The sequence below is a fragment of the Tachyglossus aculeatus genome, chromosome 1, assembly GCF_015852505.1.
Source record: "Tachyglossus aculeatus isolate mTacAcu1 chromosome 1, mTacAcu1.pri, whole genome shotgun sequence".
In the NCBI taxonomy this organism is placed as follows: domain Eukaryota; kingdom Metazoa; phylum Chordata; class Mammalia; order Monotremata; family Tachyglossidae; genus Tachyglossus; species Tachyglossus aculeatus.
The window spans coordinates 101,515,986-101,535,328 of NC_052066.1; the positions used below are offsets into that span (position 1 = coordinate 101,515,986).

At 44.0% G+C, this 19,343-nt stretch overlaps 1 non-coding gene across 1 annotated transcript; it reads right to left on the reverse strand.

Annotated features, from left to right (window-relative positions):
* Positions 1 to 18,483: 18,483 nt before the first annotated feature.
* On the reverse strand, positions 18,484 to 18,621 carry LOC119937750. The gene has a single exon (XR_005454198.1). It is a non-coding gene; the product is annotated as a small nucleolar RNA SNORA7 (small nucleolar RNA).
* Between the last annotated feature and the right edge of the window lie 722 nt (positions 18,622 to 19,343).

The following is a 19,343-nucleotide window of genomic DNA, read 5'->3' on the forward strand; positions in this document are numbered from 1 at the left end:
GGGAGCCAAGCGGCTTCAATTGACAGTTGGGAGGAGTCTGAGGATTGCAACAGACTGCCCTTCTCTAACCGTATTTTCTTTTTGTAGGCTAACTGCAAAGTTCTGGACAAGCCCTCTGCTATTGAAGGCAGCTGGGGAGCCAAGTGTACCGATATGATGAGGCTCGGCCGTGGCAGTATGTTTTATTCCTCTTCTGAAAATTACCGCAAAGGGAAAAGAAAAGCCCTTTGCTATTTCCAGCAGTGATGGTTTAATCTGTTCCTTGAGAAAATAGACCTGGCCTTTTCTCTGCTCTTCTATGCACTTTTGATTTTTGCCTTGGGAAATGCCTCTCTCTCCTCTTCCAATCACATCTTTTTCTAATAGTATCTGTTAAGCGCTTAATATGTGTCGAGCACTGTTCTAAGTGCTGGGGTAGATAAAAGTCAATCAGTGCGGATGCAATCATTCTTGCTGTTTTATCCCTTGGGGAGGAATCTAAGTATGGAGAAGGAAAGCTAAGGCAAGCAGAGCTGCTGTACCTGGTCCAGGGAAAAGTGTCCTTTACCAAACTGACTGGAGCTAGGATGCAAGATACAGAAGGTGATATACTTTCTCTGCAAAGGATGCATGTTCCACCCACTCTCACAATGACTGTATGCACTGGACTTGCCGGGAAATGAGGGAGAAGCATTTGAGGACATGAAAGTACACAGAGCACCCCATAGTGTACCCTTCTACCTCCTGCTTTCAAAAAAAAAAAAAAAGACCTGCTCAATGTCTACAAGAGGAAGCTGATTATGGAGAAGAGGAGACAGCAGCTGGATATATAGTAATCAGCTCCTGAACACATGAAGTTGAACTGGTTTCTTTCCAGTACCATTTGAGCGAGAACTTGGATTCTTGGCTCATATTCAAACGTACTCTGGTTTGGATCAAAATCATGCAATTCAGGACACGGGAAATTAAAATTCCCTCATCCAATGACTTTCAACTCTCCTGTGCACATGCAAAATCTTTTAGAATTGTGTTTGGCCTGGGTGGTTCAAAGTCTAGCTGGACACATTGTCTGTATTGTCAAGAAATGTCACCCTTATTTGTAAGCAAACCAGGGGACTTGGGTCTTGGATGTATTGTTATTAACATTTCACCCTCCATCCCCTCCCTAATCCCAAATGCTATTCTTGTTACTCTCTAACTTTTATGGCTGTTGGGAACCTCATTTGACCAATCTTGTTATTAAACAATTTCTCCGGGGGCAAAAATCCAGTGTCCTGGCCAGACTAAGGGGATGAAGTTCACAACACTGGCCAATTTCTGTTTTTGTTTTTTTTTTAAATGGTATTTGTTAACTGGTTACCATGGGTCAAGCACTGTTCTAAGTGCTGCAGTTGATCAAGTAAATCAGGTAGGGCATATTCCCTGTCCTACATGGGGCTCACAGTCCAAGTAGGAGGGAGGGCAGATAAGAATCTCCATTTTGCAGATATGGCAGCTGGAGCATAGAGAAGTTAAGTGATTTGCCCAAGGTCACATGGCAGACAGTTGGCAGAGCTGGGATTAGAATCCAGGTTTTCAGATTCCCAGGACACTGCTCTGTCCACTAACCCATGCTGATTCTGTAAAATTGCATGGTTACAAACAAAATGGGAAGACTGTGAAATTTGCTTGATAGAATTCCACACAAAAAGAGATATTGACATAATGTCAGGGCACTAGAGTGGATGTGGGGGAAGGAACTCTGAGTTTCCTGACTTAAGGTTGTAAGATACCAATAGCAGGATTTCATTAAAACAGATTTGGCATTTTCCTCAGTTGCCAACCTACTCACTGTTTACCTCGGACTTGTCTATCTCACCTCCAACCCCTTGCCCAAAACTTTCCTCTGGTCAGAAACTTCATCCCCCTTCATCTATGACAGATGACCACACTCCCCACATCTCCTCCAAGAGGCCTTTGCCAACTAAGTTCTCATTTCCTCTACTTCCTCCCCCTTCTGTGTCTCATATTCATTCAATCGTATTTATTGAGTGCTTATTATGTGCAGGGCATGGTACTAAGTGCTTGGGAAAGTACGATACAACAATATAAGAGGCACATTCCCTGCCCATAACAAGTAGATCAGTACCCTTTGAGCAATTGTTATTCATCCCATTCTCAGCCCCACAGCACTTATACACATATCCATAATTTCTTTTAATGTCTGTCATCAGTCAGTCAATCATATTTATTGAGTGTTTACTGCATTCAGAGCACTGTACTAAGTGCTTGGAAGAGTACAATGTAACAGACATAATCTCTGCCCACAATGAGCTTACAGTCCAGGGCTAACAGTCTACAGTCCCCTCGAAACTGAAAACTTCTTGTGGGCAGATGACCTACCAACACTATTGTACTATATGGTTCCAAGTGCTTAGTACAGTGCTGTATGCACAGAAAACACTCAGCAAGTACCATTGATTTATTGACTGGGAGTACAATAAAACAGAGTTGGCAGACATTTCCTGCCTGCAGTGAGATTGAGAGATTTAAACAATCATTCCATGATATTTATTGAGCAAATACTATGAGCAGAGCCCTGTATTCATCATTCATTTAATCATATTTATTGAGAGTTTACCGTATGAAGGAGACTGTATTAAGAACTTAGGAGAGTACAATATAATAATAAGCAGACAAATTCCCAGCCCATACTGAGTTTACGGTCTAGAGGGGGAGACAGACATTAATATAAATAAATTACAGATATGTACATAAGGGCTGTGGGGCTGGGATGGGGGTTGAATAAAGGGTGCAAGTCAGGGTGATGCAGAAGGGAGTGGGAGAAGAGGAAAGGAGGGCTTAGTCAGGGAAGGCCTCTTGGAGGAGATGTGCCTTCAATAAGGCTTTGAAGTGGGGAGAGTAATTATCTGTACTAAGTGCTTGAGAGAGTACAACAGAATTAGCAGTCATATTTCCTGTTTATTAAGAGATTATAGTCCAGAGGGTGAGACAGACATGAATATGAATAAATTGATAAAGCAATTAACCAAGTGATTGCTATAATGTGGGCATAACCTCCAGCAGTACCATTCTATTGGGGCCTGAGAGCCATGTGAATTACTAGCTAGGCAATGTTATAGTGGATATAATTTATATAATAATAATTATGGTATCTGTTAATTGCTTACTATATGCCAGGCACTGTACTAAGCCCTTGGCTGGATACAAACAAATCGAGTTGGACACAGTCCCTGTCTCATTCAATCGTATTTTTTGAGCGCTTACTGTGTGCAGAGGGCTCACAGTCTTAATCCCCATTTTACACGAGGTAACTGAGGCACAGAGAAGTGATTTGCCCAGGGCCACACAGTAGACAAGTGATTCTTCTAGACTGTGAGCCCACTGTTTGGTAGGAACTGTCTCTATGTGTTGTCAACTTGTATTTCCCAAGGGCTTAGTACAGTGCTCTGCACACAGTAAGCGCTCAATAAATACAATTGATATATATATGGAGATGGGATTAGAACCCCTGACCTTCTGACTCCCAGTTTCATGCTCTATCCACTGTGCCAAGTGGAAAGCTTCACATTTTCAGCGTAGGCTGCATGCAGTTATCCTTTATGGGGCGGCTTAAATTCCAGGCTTCACTGGATTTCTTAGAGATAACTCTAAGCCCTGGACTTGTTTCTGTTAGAGCTGGAGAAGAGGAGGGCTGGGTTCAATCAATCAATCAATCATATTTATTGAGCACTTACTGTGTGCAGAACGCTGTACTAAGCGCTTGGGAAGTACAAGTCGGCAACACATAGAGACAGTCCCTACCCAACATCGTCAATCGTATTTATTGAGCGCTTACTGTGTGCAGAGCACTGTACTAAGCGCTTGGGAAGTACAAATTGGCAACATATAGAGACAGTCCCTATCCAACAGCGGGCTCACAGTGGGTGCTCCACAGATGTCAACAGTCAAGAGCAGAAGAGTCAATCCTTCCACTTGGGAAGGCTTAGTGGAAGGAGGAAGGCTTTGTAGAGAATTTAAGTACAGTGCTTTGCACACAGTAGATCCTCAATAACAATAATTATTACTATATTTGCTAAGCACTTACTATATTCTAAGTGCTAGGGTAGGCACAAGTTAATCAGGCTGGACACAGTGTTCCTTCCCAAATGGGGTGACAGCTTAAGGGAGAGAACAAGTATCGAATCCCCATTTTACAGATGAAGCAACTAAGGTACTCTGTTGTACTGTTATATTGACAAGCAGCATGGTGCAGTGGATAGAACATGGGCCTGGGGGTCAGAAGATCATGGGTTCTAATCCTGGCTCTGCCTCTTGTCTGCTGTGTGAGATTGAGCAAGTCACTTCACTTCTCTGGGCCACGGTTAACTCATCTGTAAAATGGGGATTGAGACCGTGAGCCCCATTTGGGACAGGGACTGTGTTTAACCTGATTTGCCTGTATCCTCCCCAGTGCTTAGTACAGTGCCTGCCACATAGTAAGCGCTTAACAAATACAATTATTATTATTATTATTACTGTATGATCCCAGGTGCTTAGTACAGTGCTCTGATAATAGTATACACTCAATAAATACCATTGATTGATTGAAAGTACAGCAGAGTTGGCAAACACAATTCCTGCCCACAGTGAGGCTGATGGATTATGTGACTCTCCCTAAATCACCCAGCAAGCAAGTGGTAGAGCTGGAATTGGAACCCAGGTCTTCCGACCACCAGGCCTGTGCTCTTTCCACTGAATAACACTTTTTGCTGATTTATAGGAGAGATTTCCTGCTTCTCACCACCAAAAACTGTGTGGAGCCCCCAGCTCTAATATCTTCAGGACTTACTTTATTAAGAAATATTACCCTCTCCTCCACCCTTCTCTTAACCTTCCACCCCCTTTAAAGAATAATAGACAGGTTTAGAATTTGACAGCTCAGAAACATTTTTTGTAGAAAGAAAGTATGACATACAGATACTATAAAATGTTTTTCCTGGCTGAAACTCATTTTTATATTCAAATTCCTTTTTCATATTTCTTGGAGTTTTAGAAATGGTGCTTAGAAGTACTTGGAAGCGAAAAAGAACCAGTTCTAGTTTAACAAATATCCAGATTAGTGAATGCAAATCTAGGATTCCCTGAACTTTGGTAAAAATCAGTTTATTGAATTCCCAATAGAGCAGGAAACAATAATTTTTAGTCTTTAAAAATGTGCTTTTTGTTTTTTTCCTCAATTGCCAACCAAATCTTAGACCTTCACATTTAGCCTGATTAACTAAAGCCTAAGAACAATTTTGAATTGGATTTACTTAGTTACTTTTGAGACATCAAGTTCTTCCCTCCTCGATACTGCACATATTAAGGCCAGAAAGTGTTTTTAGTCCTGAATAATCTAGATTGTTTGCTGTGAGTTCTCTGGAAGAAAAAAAATCAATGTCATTGATCTGGAACAACATGGACAGTGGGAAAGGTGAGTTTAATCAAACAATCAATCACTTGAATTTACTGAGCACTTATTGTGCAGAACACTATACTAAGGACTTGGGAAAATATAATACAATGGAATTGGTAAAAAAGATCCCTGTCCTCAAGGAGTTTACAGTCTAGTAGGGACAACAGGTGCTAAAATAAATAACAAATAATTGAGGTAAAGTATAAAGATACGTCCATAAATGCTGGGGAAGGGAGGAAGGGTGATTATCAAAATGCTTAGGAGGTATTCATTCATTCATATTTATTCAGCACTTACTTTGTGCAGAGCACTGTACTAAGCGCTTGGAAAGTACAATGTGGCAACAAATAGAAACAATCCCTACCCAACAATGGGCTCACAGTCTAGAAGTGGGGAGGAAAGGAACCAAGTGAATAGGAAACATAGAAGGGAAGGAGAACAGGGTGGAGTATTTAATCCTCAATGGTACTTATTGAGTGCATACTAAGTGCAGAACACTGTACTGAGCAGATAGGAGGGTACAAAACACCACAGAGTTGGCAGACACATTCCTTGCCCAATATCAGCTTACAGTCTAGAGGGAGAGACAGACATTAATATAAATGAAATGATTTGTAATATATAATTTAAAGATATGTATGTAAGTGCTGTGGGGCTGAGAGTGGGGTGAATATCAAATACCCAAAGTGCATAGATCCAAGTGCGTAGACAACACAGAAGGGAGAAGGAGCCAGGGAAAAGAAAATGTAATCAGGGAAGACCTCATGGAAGAAATGTGACCTTAATAATGCTTTGAAGGTGGGGAGAGTGGTTGTCTGGCATATATGGAAGGGGAGGGAGTTCCAGGTTAGGGGGAGGACATGGGAAAGGGGTTGGCATTGAGATACATGAGGTTGAGGCACAGTGAGTAAGATGGCATTCGAGGAGTGAAGTGTGTGGATTAGGCTGTAGTAGATGAGTGGGATAAGTTAGGGGTGGGCCAGCTGATTGAGTGCTTTAAAGTCAAGGGACGGGAGTTTCTGTTTGATGTGGGGGTCGATGGGCAGCTAATGGAGGTTCTTCAGGAGGGGGAAGAGTGGAAAACTTTTTTTTTTTTTTTAAGAAAAGCAGTCTATGCAGCAGAGAGGAATTAGTCAGGGAAGGCTTCTTGGAGGAGATGTGATTTTAATAGGGCTTTGAAGATGAGGATAGTACTGGACTGTTCAATATGAAAGGAGAGAGAGTTACAGGCAGGAGGGAGCACCTGAGCAACATCCACCAACACCCAATCCTGGATCACTCCAACAGTGTATCTCCTTCACTCTTGCAGTCATTAGGCTGAGGGTGGTTGGAGAAATCCAGGCACCAGTGAGGCCTAATGGAAAGGGTATAGGAATGGGAGTCAGGAGACCTGGAATCCAATCCCAACTTTTCCACTTGCCTTCTGGGTGACCTCGGATAAGCCACTTGATTTTTCTGTGCCTCAGTCTCCCTCTGAGTCAGTGAGTCCCATGTGAGACAGAGACTGTAACTGATATAGCTGTACTGTAACTTCCCAATTCTTAGCACAGTGCTTGGCACATATCAATCAATGGTATTTATTGAGTGCTTACTTTGTGTAGAGTATTGGTACTCCGTATTGTACAATGCAACAGAATTGGTAGACGTATTCCCTGCCACCTAATAGCTTACAGTCTACAAGGGGAGACAGGGCCCTGGGTCCCTTTTATTCTCTATCTAAAATCACTCCCTTGGAGAACTCATTCAGCGCCAAGGCTATATTTACCATTTCTATGCGGCGTATTCTCAAATTTACATCTCCAGTTCTGATTTTTCTTCTTCTCTGCAGTCTCACATTTTCTCCTGCCGTCAGGACATCCCTACATGGATATCCCACTGACACCTCAAACTAACATGTCCAAAACATGCCTCCTTATCTTCCTACCCAAACTCTGTCCACCCCTGACTTACCCATCACTGCAAACAACAATACCATCCTCCCTGTGCCACAAGCCTGTAACTTTGGCATTATGCTCAATCAATTGTATTTTCTGAGGCCTTACTGTGTGCAGAGCACTGTGCTAAGCGCTTGTGAGAGTACAATAACAGAGTTGGTTGATATGTTCCCTTACCGCACAAGCTAGGAGTCTAAAAAAGGGAGCTTACAGTCTAGAGGGACTTTACTCATCTATTATTCAAACCATATATTCCATCTGTCACTAAATCCCATCCATTCTGCCTTCCCAACATCACTAAAATCTGCCCTTTCCTCTCCATCTAGACTGCTACTAGGCTGATGCAAGCACATATCATATCCTGCCTTGACTATCATTCATTCATTCAATCGTATTTATTGAGTGCTTACTGTGTGCAGAGCACTGTACTAAGTGCTTGGGAAGTACAAGTTGGCAACATATAGAGATGGTCCCTACCCAACAGCGGGCTCACAATCTAGAAGGGGGAGACAGACAACAAAACAAAACCTATTAACAAAATAAAATAGAATAGCAAATATGTACAAGTAAAATAGAGTAATAAATATGTACAAACATTAATATAGGTGCTGTGGGGAGGGGAAGGAGGTAGGGCAGAGGGATGGGGAGGGGGAGGAAGGGGAGAGGAAGGAGGGGGCTCAGTCTGGGAAGGCCTCCTGGAGGAGGTGAACTCTCAGTAGGGTTTTGAAGGGAGGAAGAAAGCTAGTTTGGTGGATGTGCGGAGGGAGGGCATTCCAGGCCAGGGGGAGGACGTGGGCTGGGGGTCGACGGCGGGACAGGCGAGAACGAGGCACAGTGAGGAGGTTAGTGGCAGAGGAGCGGAAGGTGTGGGCTGGGCTGTAGAAGGAGAGAAGGGAGGTGAAGTAGGAGGGGGCGAGGTGATGGAGAGCCTTGAAGCTGAGAGTGAGTAGTTTTTGCCTGATGCGTAGGTTGATTGGTAGCCACTGGAGATTTTATCATATCAGCCTCTATCATATCAGCCTCCTTGCTGACCTCCCTGCCTCCTGTCTCTCCTGACTCCAGTCCATACTTTACTATGCAGCCCTGGTCATTTTTCTAAAAAAAACAACCACTATTTTGTTCAAACAACCATAAAACCTAGTTGGACCCAGCCAAAGCCCAGCTCCTAATCATCTCCTAATCTCCCACTCCCCTACCCACTATGCATTCTCTAGGCTTGGACTTGGGACTCACATTTGGCCCCCCTTAGCAGGGATGACTCTGTCGCTTTGCTAACAGGGGAAGATCCATCTCTCAAGTCATATAATTTCCCAGGGACAAGTTCCGGAGGTCTGCTTTAGTTTCAACTTCCTTCTGAATTGAGATAATTTAGACACCACTCTAGACTGTAAGTTTCTTGTGGGCAGGGAATGTATCTCTCAACTCTGTCAAAGTGTGTTCTTAGTACAGTGTTCTGCACATGGTAAGTGCTCAAGAAATTTGATTGATTGATAAATGCATCAGAGAGCTGGTGAATTATCCACCTAGTGTTTACCAGTTCCAGATGAAAGTTAAACAGAGGCACCATTTGGGGGGATGGATTGAGAAATCCATGGCTGCTGAAACACTTGAGTGTTTTCAAACTGTTCTTTCTTCCCTCCCATTTCCAATGATCCTCCAGCTGTGGGGCTTTCCCATTCTCCCCTTGTGGCTCAAATGGGAGCTGCTTAATGCTAAACAGATGAGCCAATAAAGTTCTGAAATGCAAAATTAAACCTAAAGTGCACCGGGAGCATCAGGGATCTCCAGCCAAGAATAGATCAAAGAAGGGAATTACACAGACTAAAGGATGAGACTGGAAGGCAGATCTGCCTAGCTTTCCCAGGCGAACAAGTTTCACTCCTCTAAGCATGCTTCCCAGCCCCACAGCAGTTATGCACCTATTCATAATTTGTACTAATGTCTGTCTCCCCCTCTAGACTGTCAGCTCCTTGTGGACAGGGAATGTGCCTGCTATATTGTTGTGTTGAACTCACCCAAGACTGAACTCCTTGTCTTCCCTCCCAAACCCTGCCCTCTTCCTGACTTTCCCATCACAGTTGACGGCACTACCATCCTTCCCATCTCACAAGCCCGCAACCTTGGTGTCATCCTCGACTCTGCTCTCTCATTCACCCCTCACATCCAAGCCGTCATCAAAACCTGCTGGTCTCAGCTCCACAACGTTGCCAAGATCCGCCCTTTCCTCTCCAACCAAACTGCTACCCTGCTCATTCAAGCTCTCATCCTATCCCGTCTGGACTACTGCACCAGCCTTCTCTCTGATCTCCCATCCTCGTGTCTCTCCCCACTTCAATCCATACCTCATGCTGCTGCCCAGATTGTCTTTGTCCAGAAACGCTCTGGGCATGTTACTCCCCTCCTCAAAAATCTCCAGTGGCTACCAATCAATCTGCGCATCAGGCAGAAACTCCTCACCCTCGGCTTCAAGGCTGTCCATCACCTCGCCCCCTCCTACCTCACCTCCCTTCTCTCCTTCTACAGCCCACCCCACACCCTCCGCTCCTCTGCCACTAATCTCCTCACCGTGCCTCGCTCTCGCCTGTCCCTCCATCAACCCCCTGCCCACGGCATCCCCCCGGCCTGGAATGCCCTCCCTCTGCCCATCTGCCAAGCTAGCTCTCTTCCTCCCTTCAAGCCCCTACTAAGAGCTCACCTCCTCCAGGAGGCCTTCCCAGACTGAGCCCCCTCCTTCCTCTCCCCCTCACCCCCGTCTTACCTCCTTCCCTTCCCCACAGCACCTGTATATATGTATATATGTTTGTACATATTTATTACTCTATTTTACTTGTACATATCTATTCTATTTATTTTATTTTGTTAATATGTTTGGTTTTGTTCTCTGTCTCCCCCTTCTAGAATGTGAGCCCACTGTTGGGTAGGGACTGTATATGTTGCCAACTTGTACTTCCCAAGTGCTTAGTACAGTGCTCTGCACAGAGTAAGCACTCAATAAATACGATTGATTGATTGATCGATTGATTGATTGAGAACTACTTCCCATCTGGAGGGTGGTTGGCAGTAACTCTCTTCACCACCTCCAAACTAATTTTTCCTGTGAATGCTATCACCTAGTACAAAATCTGGTCACATGAAAGGAAGCAAAGGGAGGCCGATACTGGCCCTCATCGGTGGGCTTCTCTTTTTGAAGCAAAAATGGAAAGGTAGCAGGGAAAAGAAGAGGATGAAAAGGATTTGGCAGCCCTAGTCTGAGATGCTATGGGCCAGCTCAAAGGGCAACTGTTCTGCAATCTGAGCCCACAGGACCTCCACTTTGGACAGCCTTTCCATCACCTTGCACCCTCCTACCTCATCTCCCTTTTCTCCTTCTACAGCCCAGCCTGCACCCTCCGCTCTGCCGTTAACCTCCTCACTGTGCCTCCTTCTCGCCTGTCAATCAATCAATCAATCGTATTTATTGAGCACTTACTGTGTGCAGAGCACTGTACTAAGCACTTGGGAAGTATAAGTTGGCAACATATACAGTCCCTACCCAACAGTGGGCTCACAGTCTAGAAGGTCCCTCCATTGACCCCCGGCCCACATCCTCCCCCTGGCCTGGAATGCCCTCCCTCCACACATCTGCCAAGCTAGCTCTCTTCTTCCCTTCAAAGCCCTACTGAGAGCTCAATTCTTCTAGGTGGCCTTCCCAGACTGAGCCCCCTTTTTCCTCTCCCCCTCCCCATCCCCTCTGCCCTACCTCCTTCCCCTCCCCACTGCACCTTATATATGTTTGTACAGATTTGTTACTCTATTTTACTTGTACATATTTACTATTGTATTTATTTTCTTAATGATGTGCATCTAGCTAACCTTCAATTTATTCTGATGACTTGACACCTGTCCACATGTTTTGTTTTGTTGTCTGTCTCCCCCTTCTAGAATGTGAACCCTATGTTGGGTAGGGACCATCTCTATACGTTGCCAACTTGTACTTCCCAAGCACTTAATACAGTGCTCTGCACACAGTAAGCACTCAATAAATACAATTGAATGAATGAATGACAGCAACCCTGAGAAGCAGCATGGCCTAGAGGGGAGAGCACACACCTGGGAGTCAGAAGGACCTAGGTTCTAATCCCAGCTCTGCCAGTTGCTTGTGGTGTGTCCTTGGATGAATCACTTAATGTCTCTGGGGCTCAGTTTCCTCAACTGTAAAATGGGTATACCTGTTCTCTCTCCTACTTAGACTGTGAGCCCCACGTGAGACAGGGACTCTGTCTGACCTAATTAACTTGTATCTCTCCGGGGGCTTAGAACACATAGTAAGCACTTAAACACCTTGAAGAAGAAATAGAGATGAAATCCTCTCTACGAAGCAGTGTGGCTCATTGGAAAGAGCCCGGGCTTGGGAGTGAGAGGTTATGAGTTCTAATCCCAGCTCTGCTGCTTGTCAGCTGTGTAACTTTGGGCAAGTTACTTAACTTCTCTGTGCCTCAGTTACCTCATCTGTAAAATGGGGATTAAGACTATGAGCCCCATGTGGGACAACCTGATCACCTTGTAACCTCCCCAGCGCTTAGAACAGTGCTTTGCAGCATGGCTCAGTGGAAAAGAGCCCGGGCTTTGGAGTCAGAGGTCATGGGTTCAAATCCCAGCTCCACCAATTGTCAGCTGTGTGACTTTGGGCAAGTCACTTCACTTCTCTGGGCCTCAATTACCTCATCTGTGAAATGGGGATGAAGGCTGTGAGCCCCATCTGGGACAACCTAATCACCTTGTATCCGCCCCAGCGCTTAGAACAGTGCTTTGCACATAGTAAGCACTTAATAAATGCCATTATTATTATTATTAAATAGTAAGCACTTAAATACCATCATTATTATTATTATTACCCATGGTGTCATGGGCTCACAAATAGAGGTCACTGGACTACCAGGCTCACATTGTAGTTGGCCGGATTTACACCCTCCAGCAACTCCATCACTGCCACCCAGCTAGAAGCAGGAGCTGCTTTGACTCAACTGCCCCCATCCAGTGCCGCTTGGGCCTTTAAGATAGTTGCAGGAAGCAGGGAAAGCCCTTTAATTCTATCAAAAAACAATAGCCTTATCTGTATTCAGATTCCTTCAGGCCAAACTATTTGTAAGTCTTCAGAAATTAATTCAGTGCTAAGGTATCAGCACTTCCTGGATTTTTTCAAATAAAAGAAATTCATACTAGTGAAAATGAAATGCCATCAGAATGACAAGAGAGTAAGAGTGGCCCCATGTAAAACACTATCATTATAAACAATTTCTCTAAGTAGGTTCTTGTCCTCACTACTCTCCCACTACTACCCAGCCTTCACACTTCACTCCTTGAATGCTAACCTTCTCACTGTGCCTCCATCTCATCTATCTCATTGCCAATACCTTGCTGATATTCTGCCTCTGGCCTGGAACAACCTCCCTCCCCAAATCTGATAGACAATTACTCTTGTTTGCTTCAAAGCCTTACTGAAGCCACATCTCCTCCTGGAGGCCTTCCCTGATTAAGCCCCACCTTTCCTCTCCTCCCACTCCCTTCTGCATCACCCTGACTTGCTCCCTTCTGTTCTTGCCCCCTCCCAGTCCCACAGCACTCATGTACATAGCTGTAATTTTTTTTATATTAATGTCTTTCCCCCCTCCTTCTAGACTGTAAGCTCATTATGGGCAGGGAATGTGTCTGTTGATTGTTGAATTATACTCTCAAGCACTTAGTACAGTGCTCTGAACAGAGTAAGTACTCAATATGATTGAATGAATGAATGAATGAGTGAAATCTTAGGAACTAGGCCGAGCCATGGTTATTGACAGGAGATGAAAATGCGACAATATTACATCAGGCAAACTGAAGTAGGACAGAGTGGAATCTTGGCATTGTGCCTTTAAGGAAATGTTGAACAGCAAAGAACAGGGGAGGATCCATCAGTCAGGCAGTTAATTACATTTACTGAGTACTTATTGCATTCAGAAGACTGTACTAAGCCCTTGAGAGAGTACAACACAGGAATATACCACATGCATTCCTGGCCCACAATGAGCTTACAGTCTAGAGAGGGAGACAGACATTAATATAAATAAATGAAATTAGATGTACGTATATAAGTGCTGTAGTGCTGGGCGGGGGGGATGAATTAAGGGAACAAGTCAGGGTGACATTGAAGGAATTAGAGAAAAAAGAGGGCTTAGGGAAAGCTTCTCAGAGGAGACATTCCCTCAATAAGGATTTGGAAAAGGTCATAGTAATTGTCTGGCAGATATGAAGAGGGAGGGCATTCCAGACCAGATGCTGGACATGGGTGAAAGGTCAGCAGAGAGATAGATGAAATCAAGGTACAGTGAGAAGGTTAACATTAGCGGAGCTAAGTAGGTGGGCTGGGTTGTAGTAAGAGTGAAGTGAGGTGAGGTAGGAGGGTGCAAAGTGATTGAGGGTTTTAAAGCTGATCTTAAGAAATTCAGATAGGCTGAGAGAGGAAGAGGGAGGAGCAAGGATAAAGGTTCACTGAGGTCTGGATATTTCATTCATTCATTCATTCAATCATATTTATTGAGCACTTACTGTGAGCAGAGCACTGTACTAAATGCTTGGGAAGTACAAGTCAGCAACACATAGTGATGGTCCCTACCCAACAGCGGGCTCACAGTCTAGAAGGGGAAGACACACAACAAAACAGAACATATTAACAAAATAAAATAAATAGAATATGTACAAATAAAATAAATAGAGTAATAAATACGTACAAACATATATACATGTGCTGTGGGGAGGGGAAGGAGGTAAGGCGAGGGGGATGAGGAGGGGGAGGAGAGGGAGAAGAGGGAGCCATATATTCTACATTTCTACATTCTTGGCATCAATAATTTCTAAGTCACAGGAGATGAATTTGTTGGGCTAATGACATCCCCAGTTAGTTTGCACTGTGAGGTTTTGCAGTAATGATCACAAAAATAAATTCTAAAATTAAATTCCTATAGCTGGACCCCTGGTTAGACCATTTCTCTAAAATAACAAAAAACATGTTCATATTTTAGAATCAACTGGGGCTGTCTCTTTTCTTATTTTATCTTTAGAGCAAATAAAGATTTATTATATTATACTTGGGGGAAAATCACATTCTTATCAGTGTATGAATCCCTTAAGACCAACATAATTACAAATCGAGATGAGTTAAATCACCAATATTAAAATATTAGTTAAGTGTAAAATTTCAGAATCTAATTGCTCTCTGTCTCTCAATCTTGCTAAACATAGTTGGATATATAGAATGATAGTGAGCTAGATAAGATATTTTGAGGGTTGGTAGGTAGATATATGCATACTGAACTGTAAACTTCTTGTGGGTGGGAATGTGTCTACCAATTCTCCCAAGTGCTCAGTACAGTGTTCTGTCTACAGTAATTCTCCAGTAAATACCATTGATTGATTGACTGACTGATACATATATACATAGAAAGTGAGCTATTTTATTTTCTGGGCGAGGCATCATCTTGAATCAAATAAGTGTTGATTGGTGAAAAGAGCACTGGACTGGGGATCAGATCTGGGTTGTAAACCCAGCTCTGCCTCTTGCCTACTGTGTGATCTGGGGCAAGGCACTTAATCTGTGTCTCAGTTACCTTATCTGTAAAATGGAAATAAACATCTATTCTCCCTCCCCCTTAGACTGTGAATCCCATATGGGAATGTGACAATTTCTGACCTGATTATTTTATTCTTACCCCAGTGCTTAGTACAGTTATGGCACAGAGTAAGCATTTAAAGCATGCAACTTTATTATTATTATTGATAATAGTAACAACAATAATAACAATCATTAAATGGGATGCATCCATTATCTGACACTTTGCTTTACTGGGTCCTTGAAACATTTCTCTGTCCTCCTTGATTTCAGGCATGTCATTTCAGCTCATTGTACAACAGTCGCACGATTATTATCAGCCGTGGCTCAGTGGAAAGAGCACGGGCTTTGGAGTCAGAGGTCATGGGTTCGAATCTCAACTCTACCACATGTCTGCTGTGTGACCTTGGGCAAGTCACTTAACTTCTCTAGGCCTCAGTTACCTCATCTGTAAAATGGGGATTAAGACTGTGGGCCCCACGTGGGACAACCTGATCATGCTGTATCCTCCCCAGCACTTAGAACAGTGCTTTTTACATAGTAAGCGCTTAACAAATGCCAATTATTATTATTATTATTGTATTTCCACACAGTGGTTAACTGTGAGGATGAGGCCTGGGCAGTGGTCAATGGACACCAATGAAGAAGTGTCACCTAGTGGAATGAGCACAGGGCAGAGAGTCAGGAAACCTGGGTGCCAATTCCAGTTCTCCCCTTGCAGGATCGCACCTGGAGAGTTTCCAGGAATCTATCAATCATGGCATCTGTGCTGGGCAACAGCAGCATGGGAGAGAGTTGAGGGTGGACACTCAAGTATGGGATTGCAGTGGCTCAATGGAAAGAGCACAGGCTTTGGAGTCAGAGGTCATGGGTTCAAATCCCAGCTCCACCAATTGTCAGCTGTGTGACTTTGGGCAAGTCACTTAACTTCTCTGGGCCTCAATTACCTCATCTGTAAAATGGGGATTAAGGCTGTGAGCCCGCCGTGGGACAACCTGATCACCTTGTAACCTCCCCACTACTTAGAACAGTGCTTTATAGAGAAGCAGCGTGGCTTAATGGAAAGAACACAGGCTTGGGAGTCAGATGTCATGGGTTCTAATCCCAACTCCACCACTTGTTAGCTGTGTGACCGTGGGCAAGTCACTTAACTTCTCTGGGCCTCAGTTCCCTCATCTGTACAATGGGGATGAAGACTGTGAGCTCCACGAGGGACAACCTGATTACCTTGTACCTATCCCAGTGCTTAGAACAGTGCTTGGCACATAGTAAGCACTCAACAAATACCAACATTATTATTATTTTTACTGCATGGAAGAAGGCAATGGTAAACCACTTCCATATTTTTACCAAGAATACTCTATGGATGCACTACCAGAATGATTGCAGCTGGAGAATGGGGCGTTCTGGGAGAGATGGGTCCATGGAGTCACTATGGGTTGGAGAAGACTTGACACCATGAGAAAAGTGAATTCCAGTTCTGCCTCTTGTCTTCTGCCTGACCTTGGGCACACATTTCTGTAAAGACCAGTCTACAAAGCTATAGAGAAAAGAGTTTCTGAAATGTCTTTCAGATCCTTGTCAACCATATGTAAAACTGCTAATGGACACTGAGAGGGGAAAAGAAAATTACTTTGATTCCTGAATGGCTTTAGCTGCTACTACTGCCAAATCAAATGACTGTTTAAATAGAATGCTGTTCCATGAATACTTTCTGGTACTGACTTCTGGCTGTTAACTAGCCTTCCATAATGGGGGCCAGATTGAGGTTTGAATAATAATAATGATAATGATGATGGCATTTATTAAGTGCTTACTATGTGCAAAGCACTGTTCTAAGTGCTGGAGAGGTTACAAGGTGATCAGGTTATCCCACGTGGGGCTCACAGTCTTAATCCCCATTTTACAGATGAGGTAACGTGAGGCACAGAGAAGTTAAGTGACTTGCCCAAAGTCACACAGCTGACAAGTGGTGGAGCAGGGATTTGAACCCATGATCCCTGACTTCAAAGCCCGTGCTCTTTTCCACTGGGCCACACTGCTTCTCTAATAATAATAATAATGATATTAGTTAAGCGCTTACTATGTGCAAAGCACTGTTCTAAGCACTGGGGGGATACAAGGTGATCAGGTTGTCCCACAGGGGACTCACCATCTTCATCCCCATTTGACAGATGGGGGAACTGAAGCACAGAGAAGTGAGGTGACTGACCCAAAGTCACCCAGTTGACAAGTGGTGGAGGCAGGATTAGAAACCATGACCTCTGACTCCCAAGCCCAGGCCCTTATGGATCCTAGGCAGCTTTCCACCTCCTTTCAACACATTCCCCGCCCTCCAGACAGTAAGACTGTAAGCTTGGATTTTTTTTAAATTAATTAATTCATTCAATCGTATTTGCTGAGCACTTACCATATGCAGAGCATTGTACTAAGCGCTTGGAAAGTACAATTCAACAATAAAGATAATCCCAACGCACTGTACTATGTGATTGGGAGAGTACAATATGACAGTCATATTCCCTGGGGAAGACACACAGCAGTGGAAAGAGCCCAGGCCTGGGAGCCAGAGGTCATGGGCTCTAATCCCGGCTCTGCTATTTGTCAGCTCTGTGACTCTGGGCAAGTCACTTAACTTCTCTGTGCCTCAGGTACCTCATCTGTAGAATGGGGACTAAGACTGTGAGCCCCACGTGGGACAACCCGATTACCTTGTATCTATCCCAACACTTAGAACAGTGCTTGGACCATAACAAGAGCTTAACAAATACCATCATCATAAATTACAGATATGTACAAAAGTTCTGTGGGGTTTGGAAGGGGGATGAATGAGGAGAGCAAGTCAGGGTGACATAAAAGGGAGAGGGAGAAGAGGAAAGGAGGACGTAGTGAGGGAAGGCCTCTTGGAGGAGATGTGTCTTCAATAAGGTACATAAAGGAGCATCTGTGAGCTGCTCACAGCTACACTGACCCATGAGGAATTCCCCCAGCTCCTGGTGGACCAGTTCAGTCTTGGCCCAGACTAAACCAGACATCTTGAGAGTGGAAGGCAGGCAGGGGATCCTTCCAAAGGAATAGGTATCATCTTGGTTTGTAATGTTGAGACTCACAGTTAATCAAATTTAATGAATTTTGGCTAACATCCCCCTAACATCCCCCAGTTCTCCCCTATAACCAACTGTCTTGCTATTGCTTTGGGAATCTCCACACAAAGAGATTGGTGGGCCTTTTTGTATCTGTTAGGTACTTACTGTGTGTCGGGCCTGTACTAAGCCCTGGCTGGTGTCTTTGTCTTATGCTATCCAGGTGTCTCTGATCCATACAAATTCCATGGACATATCTCTCCCAGAGCACTCCACTCTCCATCTGCAATCATTCTGGTAGTGGATCCATAGAATTTTCTTGGTGAAAATACAGAAGTGGCTTCTCATTGCCTTCTTCTGCATAGTAAACTTGAGTCTCCATCCTTGACTCTCTCCCATACCACTGCTGCCCAGCACGGGTGAGCTTTGACTTGTAGCAGGTTGCCTTCCACTCGCTAGCCACTGACCAAGCTAGGAATGGAATGGGTAGGCCTCTGCTTCACTCTCCCTCTCATAGCAGAGACTGATAGAGTACTGGAAACTCCACAGGTACGATCCTGAGAGGAGCCCGGCTGAAGTAGATGCAAGGTAAACAGGTTGGACACAGTCCATGTCCCATGTTGAAATCACAGTATTATTTCCCATTTTACAGATGAGGTGACTGAGACACAGGGAATTAAGTGACTTGCCCAGGGTCACCCAGCAGACAGGTGGTGGAGCCCTGGTCCCGCTGATTCACAGGCCCATGTTCTATCCATTAGGTTGTGTTGCTTCTCACTGTGGACAGGGAACATGTCTACCAACTCTCCCAAGCTTTTAGTACAGTGCTCTTCATACAGTAACTGCTCAATAAATGTCGCTGATTGATTGATTAATCTCTCCGAATGTCTGCCCCTGCCTTCATGACTGGGCTCCGAGGTTTGCAACATGGGACTGCCACAGCCTGACGAGGGACCTAAATGGAAAAGAACAACACTGCTCTCCAGCTTGAAAAACAGGAACTACAGAAACAAATTAAAAAAGGTCTTTAATTCAACAAATCTTCTTAGAAACAAATGATGAGACACAATTGATCAATTGTTCAATGGTATTAAATGATTGTGCAGAGTACTGTGTACAGAGCACTGTACTCTCTCAAGCTCTTAGTACAATATGAGTTGGTAGACACGTTCCCTTCCCACAAGAAGTTCACAAAAGAATAAATTTCATTCATTCATTCAATTGTATTTATTGAGCACTTACTGTGTGCAGAGCACTGTACTAAATGCTTGGTAAGTACAAATCGGCAA